The sequence below is a fragment of the Ornithorhynchus anatinus genome, chromosome X1 (genome assembly GCF_004115215.2).
Source record: "Ornithorhynchus anatinus isolate Pmale09 chromosome X1, mOrnAna1.pri.v4, whole genome shotgun sequence".
NCBI classification, from domain to species: Eukaryota; Metazoa; Chordata; class Mammalia; order Monotremata; family Ornithorhynchidae; genus Ornithorhynchus; species Ornithorhynchus anatinus.
Window position 1 is genome coordinate 75,157,351 of NC_041749.1, and position 14,311 is coordinate 75,171,661.

A 14,311-nucleotide genomic window follows, 5' to 3' on the forward strand; every position below is an offset into this window, starting at 1 on the left:
AGTATTGGTTTCAAGGCTCTCCTTCGTTTTCTTCTGTTCCCCTGCTACTTCTAAGCTTACCAACTTTGAACTTCTCCTGTTCATTTTAGAACTGCACCCACCTCTGGACAAGCCCTCAATCCCCTGCTGACATGGGTATATTAGGTGGGGCCCCCACAGAATTCTCTATGCCTAATCAATTACTTCTTGGGACATACCCTAGATCCTCACTGCCTATTTTGCAAACAATAAAATGCAATGAAAAATATGGAAAAGCATGACTCTTTAAGGGCATTCAGGTATAGCACTTGTGGTTGCAGTGGAAGTTGAAGTAAGTCAGAAAATGGTCAATAAAATATTAATTTTTCTGCAACTAAATGTGTACATTTCCAACAGATTTATTTAGAAGATTGCATGTAGAGCAAGCAATAATGTCTGGTAGAGTCAGGCATTAGTGATGGAGGCAAAAAAAACTTGCAAGAAGCCCATATTTTTCAAAAGTCCTGGCTGATTTTTGCTCTAATATTGTCTGCTAGCAAAGGGTGTGGTCTCCCTCCTCTCTAGTCGTGTTTCTGGAGCTTTAGCCCCAAGGTCTTCCTGGGAGCAGTTGCCCGGGGATGTTGCTTGTTCTGGTGCACCAATTGGCTGGTGCTCCTGTTTCGATCCCGGGGAGGGTGTCTTATTTCCCAGAATTCCTTGGGGTTTTTCTTCTCTCTATAAGCTATTCAAAGGCGGGCTTTTCCCAGTCATTTGCCCTGAGATTTGCAGGGTGATTTAGCTTGGTGCTCTGCCTCAGGTGTGTGCTGTGGTTGGCTGCAGCTGTGGTCCTCCACCATATTAAAGCTGGTTATTCCCTGTGGAGAAGGTTTCACCTAAGTGAGTAAAATTTCTTTGGTAATTTGTTCAATTGGTAATCCTGGAGCTGGCTTTCACAAAGGTTTAAGTGTTCATGGTTTTTATGTGGAAAAACTTTTGTGTTTGAATGGGGATTGAGATCATTTTGAGGGGGTTTGAATCTTTTTGTAAGTATTCATCCAGTCATATTTATTGAGCGCTTAATGTGTGCAGAGCACTGTACTAAGTGCTTAGGAAAGTAACAATAAACAGACACATTTCTTCCCAACAACCAGTTTACATGCATGCAGGGTCCTTCTCAAAGGACCCTGCCTAGGGATATCTTTAAAATTTATTAACACCCAAATTTTTGGATATCCTTTATTACCCCCAGGTCACTTTCCTGAACTGTACTTAAACACTCATCTCCACACTCCTAAAATCCCATGATTACCAGTTCTTCCTTCATAGCGCACAAAAATTCCTCACTACTGCTTCAAGACCCTCCTTCATTCTCCTCTAGATCACATATTGTCTTTCTTCCCTGCTGCTCCCCAGCTCATGTACTAGCAGTTTTTCCTGCTCATCTTATAACTTCATTCCCTCCATACTAGCCAGCTTCCAACCCCCAGCTGACATGGGTCTCTCAAGTGGGACCCCTACAGATTTCTTTGCATCTAATCAGTTCCCTCCTTGAAACATACCCTAGAACCTCACTGCCTGTTTTTCTAACAATCAAAATGTAAAATACTAAATATGCACTACTATTTAAGGACATTCAGGTATGCCTCTTGAGACTTGCAGGGGAAGTTGGAATAAATTAGAGCATGCTTGAGAAAAAGTGAAATTTTCTGATCCTAAATGTACATGTTCTCCAAGTCAATTTCATTATAGAAGAATGCATGTAGGGCAAGAAATACGTGCCATTCTACTGGTGGAATCAGACATGAGTAGCAAAGGCAAAAAAGTTGCAGGGAGCCCATATTTTTCAAAAGCCTTGGTTGATTTTTGCATTAATATTGTCAATTAGCAAAAGGGTGTGGTTTTCCTACTCCCTAGTTGCAGTTTTTGAAGCTTTAGGTCTCAGGTCTTCCCCTGGGAAGCAGTTGCTTGGAGGATCTTGCATACTTTGGTGCACTAATTGGGTAGTGCTCCTGATTTGCGCCCAGGGGAGAGCAGCTTATTTCCCAGGATTCCATGGGGTCTTTTTCTTCATTTTAGGTTGGCTATCAAAAGGCAGAGTTTCACCTGTGTAAAATTCCTCCAGTAATTGACTAAATTGGTAATCCTGGAGCTGGCTTTCACAAAGATTTAAGTGTTTAGAAAATGTTTAAGGTTTTTCTGTGTTAAAACTCTGTGGTTCAGTGAAGGTTTTAATCATTTTGAGAGGATTTGAATTTTTTTTTAAGTGTGCATTCATTAGCTTAGCAATAGATCCAATCTTGGGATTTCTCCAGAATCTATTTATACCTCTTTTTTGGATATCCTTTACTACCCCACAGGTCATATTCCTGAAATATAGTTGAACATACATCTTCACGTTCCTAAAAACCTTGATGGTTCTTAGTTCTTCAGAGCACACAAAAGTTCCTCACTATTGACTTCAAGGCTCTCATTCATTTTCCTCCATCTTACTCATTGCCTCTCTTCTCCTGTTGCTTCTAAGCATACCTACATGAGCAGGCTTCTCTTGCTCATCTTGTAACTGTACTCCTCTGGTCAGTCCCCAAACCCCTATTGGCATGGGTACCCCAGGTTGGGACTCCTACAGATTTCTTTTTGCCCAATTTCTTCCCTGGGCAGTATCCTTGAACTTAATTGCCAGCTTTTCTAAAGATCAAATAAAATGGAAAATACCAAAAAAGCACAGCTTTTTAAGGGCAGTTGGGCTCGCAGTGGAAGTTGGAGTAAACAAGAGCATCTTGAGAAAGAGTGAATTTTTCTGTACCTAAATGTGTATGTTTTCCAGTTAGTTTTATTTAGAATCAATCACTCAATGGCATTTACTGTGTATTTACTATGTGCAGAGCACTGTACTAAGCATTTAGGGGATTACAGTATAATAGAGTTGGTAGTCACATTCCCTGCCCACCAGGAGCATACAGTCTAGAGGGGGAGACAGACATTAGTATATGTGCTGTGAGGCTGAGGGTGGGGTGAATAAAGGATGCAAATCATGGGGCTGTGGTGAAAAACAGTACACACAGACTCACTTGTGGCTTCAGAATTGAGGGACTCAGGCAGAAAAACTTAGAATGTAAGCCCAGGGTGGGCAGGGAATGTGTCTACCAACTCTGTTACATTGTACTCTCCCAAGCGCTTAGTACAGCGCTCAATAAATACCATTGATGATGATGTTTTCTAGAAGCACTAGAGTGACTTTTCTTCAAAGTTTATCAGTTTGAGAAGGGTTGGCCTTCAGGTTCTCAGGGCTTCCTGGGTGCTCTTTAATTCCAAGATCTTCCTCGGTGCAGTTGCTGGGTGGGTTGTGCCTCTTCTTGTGCTTTGATGGTATGGTGCTCTGATTAGTTGCTGGGGGAGAGAGCCTTATTTCCCTGAATTCCTTGGGTGGTTTTCCTTCTCTTTAGGCTGGTAACCAAAGGGCAGGGTTTTTCCAGTCTTTTGCCCTAATGGTGTTTTTTTTAGGTTAGGTTTTTTTTTTAAGTGGGGTATTTTTTAAGGTCTTACTATGTGCCATTGCACTGAAGCTGTATATTTAGCCCCTTTTGAAAATTATCCACGTGTTTGAGTAAAATCTCTCTAGTAGTCTTAAATCCTTAACCCTCACCTTTGCTTTCTCCAGCATGTAACATTCATAAATAGTTTGTGGGTTTTCCTTGGCAGTGCACTGTGGTTGAGTTGGCATTTGAGGTTGGGTCAGATCTGAGCATGCTTTATTAAAAGTGAGTTTTTCTGCACCTAAATTTGTATACCTTCCACAGTTCATGTTATTTAGAAACTACTGTGTTGGCTTTTGTTTTAAACTGGCATATCCACACCTCTTTTTGGAGGCGGGATTTACGAATAAAGCAGAAAAACCTGGCGAGTGCCCATATTTCCCAAAAGCCCTTGGGTGGTTTTCCCTCCCTTTTTTTTTGTTTCTTGCAGAGATGGAATATTCTGGCAATTATTTTGCTCAGATCTTTTATAGGTGCTGTTCCTGAGTGCTCATCCTCATGCTCATGCTCATACTGTGACTGCTGCTGCTGCCTATTTTTGAGGTGCTGTGGCCTCCAGTGTTTAATCAATCTTGGAGAGGGTCTCTCTGCATGAGTAAAATGACTTTTATACTTTTTTAAATTTTTTAACCCTTCTTTCTTTCTTTTCTCCATTTCTTTTCTCAGTGATTTAATAGTTTGTGGTTTTTCGGTCATAAAATTATGCGGTTGAATTGGGAGTAGAATCTTTTTGAGGTCAATTTGCATAGTTTTGTACAAACACCTACCCTTATTTTCTCACAGGACTCAGACTAGAGGTTGCAATAGGGTCTACTAATCCCTTAATCATTTTGGAGCTGGTTCAGTAACCCCTAGCTGGTTCACTAACCCCTAGGTCATTGCTCTGAACCATGGTTGAGCATAAATCTCCGCACTCTTCAGGAACCTTCAATGGCTACTGTTCTTTCTCCACATTAAGTGAAAACTCATCATTGTTGGCTTCAAGGTTTTTCATCTTTTATTCCCATTTTACATGTCTTTCTTCACTTGATGCTCCCCAGCTTCCCCTCCTCACCTTCTAAGTGTGCTGACTCCCTACTCTCTGGCCCCCGATTCCATTTTTATACTGTTCTGCCCCTCAGAGATTTTCTCCGCCATCAAACCTACCAGACTGCACTTTATCCCGCCTTCCTTGATAATTTCCATCATCCCAAATCTTAGCAACCCAACAGCCACTTTTATTGTACCCTCCCTCAAAATTGAATCTGAATGAACAAATGCATATTCAATTATTTTTTCAAATTCATTTTGATACTTTCTTGTCCTGTCTTATGCTCTCAAGTCATCTGTGACCCATAGCAACACCATGGACACATTTCTCCCAGAATGCCCCACCTCCATTTGCAATCGTTCTGGTAGTGTATCCACAGAGTTTTCTTGGTAAAAATATGGAAGTGGTTTACCATTGCCTCTTTCCATGCAGTAAACTTGAGTCTCCTCCCTCGACTCTCTCCCATGCCGCGGCTGCCCAGCACAGGTGAGTTTTGACTTGTAGCAGATTGCCTTCCACTCGCTAACCATTGCCCAAGCTAGGAATGGAATGGGTATGCCTCTTCTTGACTCTCCCTCCCATAGCCAAGACTGGTAGAGTACTGGAAACTCTCCAGGTGCAACCCTGAGAGGGATTTTGATAATTTATCCTGGTATATTTGCTCTAGTCCCTGTCTGAACCTTGTTCATCCTGCTGCTCTTATCACTATTCGTAGATTACTTTTGTGTCCCTCATTATATTGTAGGTTCCTTGTAAGCAGGGAACATGTCTTGTGCTTCTGCTGCTCTTTCCAAAGAGCTTAGTACAGTCTTTTACAGTAAATGGGTGCTCAATAAATGTCATTCGTTGATTTGCGTGCTTAGGATTTTCAAGCCTCACTTCAAGACACAGTTCTCTTATCCCCAATCATTTACCTTTCTGTCTCATACCCTAAAGCTCACTGCCAGTTTTTGTGGAAAAATTGAAAATAATCAGTGATCATAGCTCTTTACAGGCAGTTGCATTTACCTCATGGTTCTTGCTGTGGAAACCAGGGGAAAGCTGAAGGTAATAATAATGTTGGTATTTGTTAAGCGCTTACTATGTGCAGAGCACTGTTCTAAGTGCTGGGGCAGATACAGGGTAATCAGTTTGTCCCACGTGAGGCTCACAGATAATCCCCATTTTACAGATGAGGTAACTGAGGCACAGAGAAGTTAAGTGACTTGCCCACAGTCACACAGCTGACAAGTGGCAGAGCCGGGAGTCGAACCCATGACCTCTGATTCCGAAGCCCACGCTCTTTTCACTGAGCCACACTGCTTCTCTTAAGTGAGGTTTTCTGGACCTAAATTGGTGTTCTTTCTACAGTTGGTCTACCTAGTGGTTTGTGTATTTTTATTATTATTATTATTATTATAATCATTGTTGTTATTTGTTAAGCACTTACTGTGTGCCAAACCCTGACTTAAGCGCTGTGGTCGTTAGAGGAAAATCAAGTCAGACACAGTCCCTGTCCCACAGGAGGCATACTGTCTAAGTAGGAGGGAGAACAGGCATTGAATCCTCATTTTCCAGATGTGGAAACTGAGGAACAGAGAGGTTAAGTAACTTGCCTAGGGTCACACATCGGGCGACTGGCAGAATCAGAATTAAAACCCAGGTCCTCTGACTCCTGGGTCTGTGCTCTTTCCACTAGGCCATGCTGCTGATAACATTATTTTACAAGAAGTACTATCAGCTTTTTATTGTATTTGGCCTGAAAGGGCTTACACTAAAAAACTTTCAGTGCAACAGCCCAGCATGAAATTGATATGCTTTCTCTATTCATTACTTCAAATAACTGACAAACCAAAATGAGAAACTCTTTCTTTATTCATATTGGAAAGGGTAACTTCATAAATATTCAAGCTCTGTTGATTATTACAGGTACTAACTAGGTAGCTCTTTCCTTTCCCATCATCAAGAATTGCTGAATATAGTAGGAATTACCTTCATTTTTAGTTACTAATGTGTAAGATGACCATCTCTTTCTGGAAATAATCTGTTTCTGTTTGTTTTCTGGTATTTAAGTGCTTACTATGTGTCAAACTCTAAGTGCTGGGGTAGATACAAGTTAATTAGGTTGGATACAGTCTGTGTCCCGCATGGGACTCACAGTCTAAGTAGGAGGGAAAGCAGGAGAACTGAGGCATGACTGTGGGCAAGTCACTTGACTTCTCTGTGCTTCAGTTACCTCATCTGTAAAATGGGGATTAAAACTGTGAGCCTCACGTGGGACAACCTGATTACCCTGAATCTACCCCAGCGCTTAGAACAGTGCTCTGCACATAGTAAGCGCTTAACAAATACCAACATTATTATTATTAAGCGACTTGCCCAAGGTCATACAGCAAGCAATTGGCTGAGCTGTGATTAGAACCCAGGTCCTCTGGCTCCCAGGCCTGTACTCTTTCCACTAGGCCATGCTGCTGCTTCTATCAAATCAGAACTGAGGAATAGTACATCTGCTGTATAGATATCTGGAATGATATGTTGGTAAACTTGGAGGAAGATCACTGAGGATCTAGATTAGACTGTAAACTCATGTGGGTCGGGAACATGTCTACCATCTCTGTTATGTTGTACACTCCGAAGCACTTAGTACAGTGCTCTGCACACAGTAAAGCACTCAGTAAATACCATTGATTTATTGTAGGATCTTCAAAGGATTTGCCAGTTAGATAGCAACATCCAGTACAGTCTGCTATCACAGAGAGGGGAGGTTTAAGGTTTTTTGGCACTTCATGAATTTTCTTCAGTAGGGCATGTTATTAGAATATCAGAAAATTTGAAGGTTCTACCCATTATCAAAAATCACATTAAACATGTACTGCAATGAATTGAAATCTAATGGGCAGGGAACGTGTCTGCTAATTCTGTTGTATTCTTCCAAGTGCTTAGCATGGTGCCCTGCATATAGTAAGTGTTCAATAAATACCATTGACTGATTGAATGCTAAATTTCCCCCAAAAGAATTTTCCCCTTGCCCATAAAAGGAAAAGAAGAAAGATGAAGGATGTTAGGAGATTAGGAAATTCCTCAATAAAGAGGCAGGGGAACTGACATGAAAAATCAAAAAGCTTCCCAGTCCTACCTTCTCTCCTTGACAGGTGTGTTGTCTTGCCAGAGAAACATGATAGGAGTGGCACAGAGGAATAAAGTACTCACCCTACTACAGCAAGGCCCAGTGGGCACGGGTCTTGAGATTCCCTGTTATGGATTTTAGATTCATTGTATATTTGCCCTAGCGCTTAATACAGTGCCTGGCGCCCACAGTAAGTACTTCACAAATACCACCATTACTCTACAAGTCTAGGGATTGGAGGCCAATGGCCAAAGCTGTGAATAGTAGGGATGTGTGCATCTTAAGTAGAAAGGTTTAATATGTTTCTTTCCTAATTAATAATAATGTGTGACATTTATGCAGTTTACCGTTTACAGCAAAGCAGTGACATTGTCACTGAGAACATAATTTTTCTAAATTAACTTGTTCTAGCAATAATAACTAATAATAGTAAAGTAGTACATGCCATCTGCTTACTCAGAAGTGTCCTAGATTCCAAAGATTCTCCCAAGAAAGGAGCACTTGATGATTTTATATGAAAAGAAATCTACACTTTTCCAAACTTAGTGATGATGAGTTTTAAAAGCTTGGCAGGAATGAAAAAGGTTGTTCTTTTTAGCACACAGGTAATTTTGGAAGACTGGAAAAAGTTGCCAGTATCTTTAATGAACTGAGACAGGTTTTTTTAAGCTTACTAAACAGTAAAAAGTAGTGGTATTTTATTTACTTGGTAAATGTAGCTATGCTTAGTTCTCTCCCACCTCCACTCAGAAAAGGGGAAAGAGATATTCTTTTTTGAACTGGTTTACATATTCTAATTTGGTACGTGGAACCCAACCTTTAGCCCAATACATACTTGATAATTTGGCCTTCACAATCTTTTACTACTGCATGTAGTACATATTGCATGAATCATTATAAACACATTACATGAAGCATGGCAGAATGGGTTAATGGAAAGAGCAAGGAACTGGGAGTCAGAAAACCTGGGTTCTAGTCGCATCTCTATCACTGGCCTTTTGTGTGATCCTGAGAAAGTCATTTGATTTCTTTGAGCCTCAGTTTTCTCATCTGTAAAATTGGAATAAAATTCCTGCTGCCCTACTTCATAGATTGTGAACATGGAAGGGACTATGACTGATCTGATTATCTGTATCCTAGTGCTTAGCACAGAAATATATGCTTAATGAATACTATAATAACAATAATCAATAGCTGCAAATTCAGTTGTCCAGGCTGTCAAAAATATTTTTCCCTTTATAGAATATGCACATTTTAGATGTGCTAGCAAGGTGATTAACATAAATTGTAATACACTTGGGAAATTTCCATTTGCTGAATCTTGATTTATGAAATATTCTGTCCAATTGTCTAGCTTCCAAGAATAATCTTAAAATCAATCAGTGGTATTTATTGAGCACTTACTGTGTGCAGAGCACTGTACTAAGTGTAAGAGAGTACAATATCACAAAGTTGGTAGACACAGAGTGGGTGGTTCAGTGCAAACCATCACCAGTGCAAAAGCAACTCAAGCACATGTCTTTGAGAAGCACTGTTGCCTAGTGGATAGATCACAGGTCTGGAAGTCAGAAGGACCTGGCTTCTAATTCCCTTTCCACCACTTGTCTGCTGTATGAACTTGGGTAAGTTACTTCACTTCTCTGTCCCTCAGTTCCCTCATCTGTAAAGTGAGGATTAAGATCGTGTGCCCCAAGCAGGACATGGACTCTGTCCAACCTGAATAACTTGTATCTTCTCTGGTGCTTGGTATGGTGCCTGGCACATGGTAAGCACTAACAAATACCATTAACAACACATTCCCTGACCACAAGGATCTTAGCGTCTAGAGTGGGAGACAGACCTTAATATGAATAAATAAATTATGGATATGTACCTAAGTGCTGTGGGGCTGAGGGTAGGGTGGATATCAAGTGCTTAAAGGGTACAGATCCAAGTAGTTAAGCAACGTAGAAGAGAGAGCAAGTAAAGGAAAAGAGGGCTTAAGGAAAGTCTCTTGGAAGAGATATGATTTTAATAAGGCTTTGAAGGTGGGGAGAGTGCTAGTATGACATATATGGGAGGGGTAAAGTTGCAGACCAGCAGGAGGCCGTCGGCAAACGGCAGTAGTGAGATAGAAGAGACTGAGGTACAGGGAGTAGCTTGGCATTAGAGTGCTGCTGGGTTGTAGGAGGAGATTAGGGAGGTAACGTGGGAGGAGGAGAGCAGATAGAGTATCTTAAAGCTGATGGGAAGGAGTTATTACTGTTTGATGCGGAGGTGGATTGGGCAACCCCTGGAGGGACAACCAATCAATCAGTCTATCATTGGTATTTATTGAGCGATTGGGAAAATGCAACAGAGTTGGTAGACATGTTCACTGCCCACAAGGAGTCTTGAATGGGGAGCTATGGACTAAATGGTTTTTAAGGAAAATGATCTGGGCAGCAGAGTGAAGTAAGTACTGGAGTTGGGGGCAACAGGAGGCAGGGAGGTCAGTGAGGAGGCAGATGCAGTAGCCAAGGTGGGATATGATGAATACTTGAATCAGCTTAGTAGCAGTTAGAGTGGAGAGGAAAGTGCAAATTTTTACGATGTCGTGAAGGTAGAACCAACAGGATTTGGTGATAGATTGAATATGTGGATTGAGTGAGAGACATGAGTCTAGGATAATGCCAAGGTTATGGGCTTGTGAGACAGGAAGGATGGTAATGCTGTCTACAGTGATGTAAAATGGAGGAGAACAGGGTTTGGGTGGGAAGAGGAGCTCTGTTTTAAAATTCCCCACAGTCTCTGCTTATCTCATTCTCTGCATTTTCTCTTCCCACCTCCTTATTCCTCGCCTCATTGTGTCTCTCTTTTCTCCCCGCCTAAGCTTTGCCCTTGTGAGTTGAGATGCCAAAGTAATAGAGTGTCAGCCTTTTCTGCAAAAAAGTAAATGTAATCTTATAGGATTATCTCCCCAAGGTCCTAGAGGATGCTTGCTCACCAGTCATTCATTCATTTATTCAATCTTATTTTTTGAGCACTCACTGTGTGCAGAGCACTATACTAAACTCTTGGGAAAGTACAATACAACAATAAACAGACACATTCCCTGCCCACAATGAGCTTAAAGTCTAGGGGCGAGACTAACAATAATATAAATAAATAACAGATATGTACATAAGTGCTGTGGGACTGGGAGGGGAGATAAACAAAGGGACCAATTCAAGGCAACACAGAAGGGAGTGGGAGAAGAGGAAAGGGGGTGGTTAGTCAGAGAAAGCCTCTTGGAGGAGATGTGCCTTCGATAAATCTTTGAAGGGGAGGAAAGTAACTGTCGGATTTGAGGAGGGAGGGCGTTCCAGGCCAGAGGGAGGACGTAGGTGAGGGGTCGGTGGTGAGATAAATAAGATTGAGGTACAGTGAGATTACCATAGGTATTAATTTGTATTTGGACATGAACTATCTTTCAGAGAGTTGGTCACTGTGCCCCAATGATATGATATAATGTAAAATGAACCATCAAGTAGATAGGAAGCTAAATGATTTCTGAATTAACTGCATAATGTCCATAACCAACAAATGCCATCAGTTCAAAGTTTAATATATGCACTTGACCGAAGGAATGGCTAGAAAACAGCGAGGCCTAGTGGAAATAGTACTTTCCTGGTTCTAATCCCAGATCTACCACTTGTCTGCTGTGTGGTCTTGGGCAAATCACTGAATTTCTCGGTGTCTGTTACCTCATCTGTAAAATGGGGATTAAGACTGTGAGCCTCATGTGGGACATGGACTCTGTCCAACCTGATTATCTTGTATTTACCTCAGCACTTAGTACAGTGCCTAGCACATAATAAGTAGTTAATAAATACCATTACTAAAAAAAAGGATAATCGTATCAGTCATATGGATACTTATAGAACTGGTTATTGTGAGTGAAAATTAATTGGAAACAGATTCAGAACAGGGGTAGCAGGAATTAATTCCAGAGCCTTGCCTGATTTTGTAGCTCTAAAATTCTCATCAGATGTCTTCCCCAAGGTAGTTTTAAAATGCTCACTGAGAATGGAGGAGCTTCCCTCTTTCACACATATCCATGAAATCATGCAGTAACCTGTGGACTGAGAAAATGTGTAGAGGAAGAGAAAAACACTGAAAGTGAGGTTATAGAAATGTCAGGAGGTGGAGAGGTGCTATTAAGAAAGTAAAGGAAGCTCAATTTGGGTCAGTCTGTGGAACCTCTACAATGTGGTAAAATTAAATGTAGTATCATCACCATCAGCAATAAAAAGATTTATTGAGCTATTAGTGTTTCAGGGCACCACCCTGTGTAAGTCATCCATGCTTGTATTGGATAGGCCACAGAAAAGTATTCACATCTCAACAACATAGAAGATGGAAAGCTTTTTTTTTTCTGAAGCTATAAAATAAAGTATGATTGATTTCTCTTGGGAAATCTCAAAAAAAAGTCTCCAATTTCTATCAGCTCATGAAAAGTCTCAGCATGAGCTGACAGCCTTTCCTATGGTGGTAGAAAAAAATTAATAGTATTCATTAAGTGCTTATTGTGTGTCAAGCACTGTTCTAAGCACTGGGGTAGATACAGGACTGCTTACTTGTGCTCACAACCTGTGAGTGAAAACTAATTGGAAACAGATGCATGCCAAATACTGTCCCTGTGCCACATAGCCTCACAGTCTAAGTAGGAGGGAGAACGGGTATCGAGTCCCCATTTTGCAGTTGAGGAAACTGAGACACAGAGAAGGTAAGTGACATACCCAAGGTCACACCGCACGCAAGCGGCGGATTCGGGATTAGAACCCAGGTCCTCTGACTCCCAGGCCCGTGCTCTTTTCACTGGGCCACACTGCTACAGTGCAAACCAGTGGACTGTATTTTTCACAGTTCCTAGCAAACTTTTCCCTTGGCCTATTTATTCAGCCAGGCGTGCACCCAATGTGCTAAAAAGGGAGCTCCCCTAAGGAGCCCCAAAGACAGGAAATGGATAACTTGTCAAAAAGAAGTTCAAAGATGGTGGATAGATGAATAACTCAAGAGAGAAAAATATGGAGCAGTATCATCCCAAGGAGTACAAATCACAAGATAGGCAGGGGAGACCATCTGGGCATTGGACTACACAGACATGTGTAGTGTTTCCCTAAAGTAGCCACTGCAAGCAGGATTTTCATTCTGACTGCAAAGGGGGCTGGAGTGTTGCTAATTGTCAAATGATGGGTGGCTATGATGTGAAGGAGGTCCAGCAGAAATGTCTAATGTCTAAAGAAATGTCTAAATGTGTGCAGAGCACTGCAGTAAGCGCTTGGAAAGTACAATTCGGCAACAGATATACAATCCCTACTCAACAGTGGGCTCTCAGTCTAGGTTAAGTATTTAATATGTGTCAGGCACTGTGCTAAGCTCTGGGGTAGATATAACCTTATCGGGTTAGACTCATCCATGTCCCTCATGGGATGCACGAGTCTTATCCTCATTTTACAGATGAGATATCTGAGGCACAAAGAAGTTAAGTGACTTGCCCAAGATCACACAGCAGACTAGTGGTGGAGGTGGGATTAGAACCCAGCCCCTTCTGACTCCCAGTCCTGTGCTCTATCCACTAGACCATGCTGCTGCTTTTCTTCCTAAAAAGCTCCCTTCTGATTCCCCAAAGACACATGACACATTACTGGGACACTTCCCTTGGTATAGTAAGTGGGACTCTGGGCACTCATGCTCTGCTATCGGCTTGCTGGGTGACCTTGAGAAGGTTACTTGACCTATCTGAACCTTAGTTTATCTGTAAAATGGGGATAAAATTCCCTTCCCTTCCTATTTCCTAGATTGTGAGCCCCATATGGACCGGAACTGTTAGATCGATTATCTTGCATCCACCCCAGTGCTTGGTGCATAGTAAAGACTTAAGAAATACCATGAATGACTAACAAGTTAGGCTGCCAAGCTGTGAGATGATGAGGGAATACCCAGGCTGGATTAGAAAATCAGATCACATAATTATTAACATGGGCAATTATGAGAGTCTTATTTTATGAATGGCTGGTGCACAAATGAAGTATGAAGTAATTAAGCATGGCTGCTAGAGTGTGGAGTGAGATCATTTATTTGAAATATTATCTCTCACTCTCTATATATTTATATACATATATATGTATATGTGTATATATATGATATATACACACACACACACAGAGTGGTATTTGTTAAGCATCTACTATGTGCCAAGCACTGTATTAAGTGCTGGGATAGATACAAGTTAATCAGGGTGACCACAGTCCCTGTCCCACATAGGGTTTACAGTCTTAATCCCCATTTTACAGATGAGCTGAGGCACAAAGAAATTAAGTGACTTGCCCAAGGTCACACAACAGACAGGTGGCAGAGCTGGGATTAGAACCCAGGTCCTTCCAGACTCCTAGGCCCATGCTCTATCCACTAGGCCATGTTGCTATATTTATATAACTGTTCATTTTTGAAGACACCTCTGATGGTGTGACTGAAATTTGAAATATTATTGTATAGTTACATATTATTTTGATATTCCCTCAACATTAACCTCTCAAGTGCTCAGTGTTATCTACAGATAGTAATAGTAATTATGGTATTTATTGAGCGCTTACTATGTGCCAAGCACTGTTCTAAGCACTGGGGTAGATGAGGCTCACAGTCTTAATCCCCATTTTATAGATGAGGCAACCAAGGCACAGA

The 14,311-nt window shown here is 41.3% G+C and overlaps 1 non-coding gene across 1 annotated transcript; it reads right to left on the reverse strand.

The window, feature by feature from the left end:
* Window positions 1-5,017: 5,017 nt before the first annotated feature.
* LOC114806946 lies at window positions 5,018-5,155 on the reverse strand. The gene has a single exon (XR_003754999.1). It is a non-coding gene; the product is annotated as a small nucleolar RNA SNORA7 (small nucleolar RNA).
* Window positions 5,156-14,311: the final 9,156 nt, after the last annotated feature.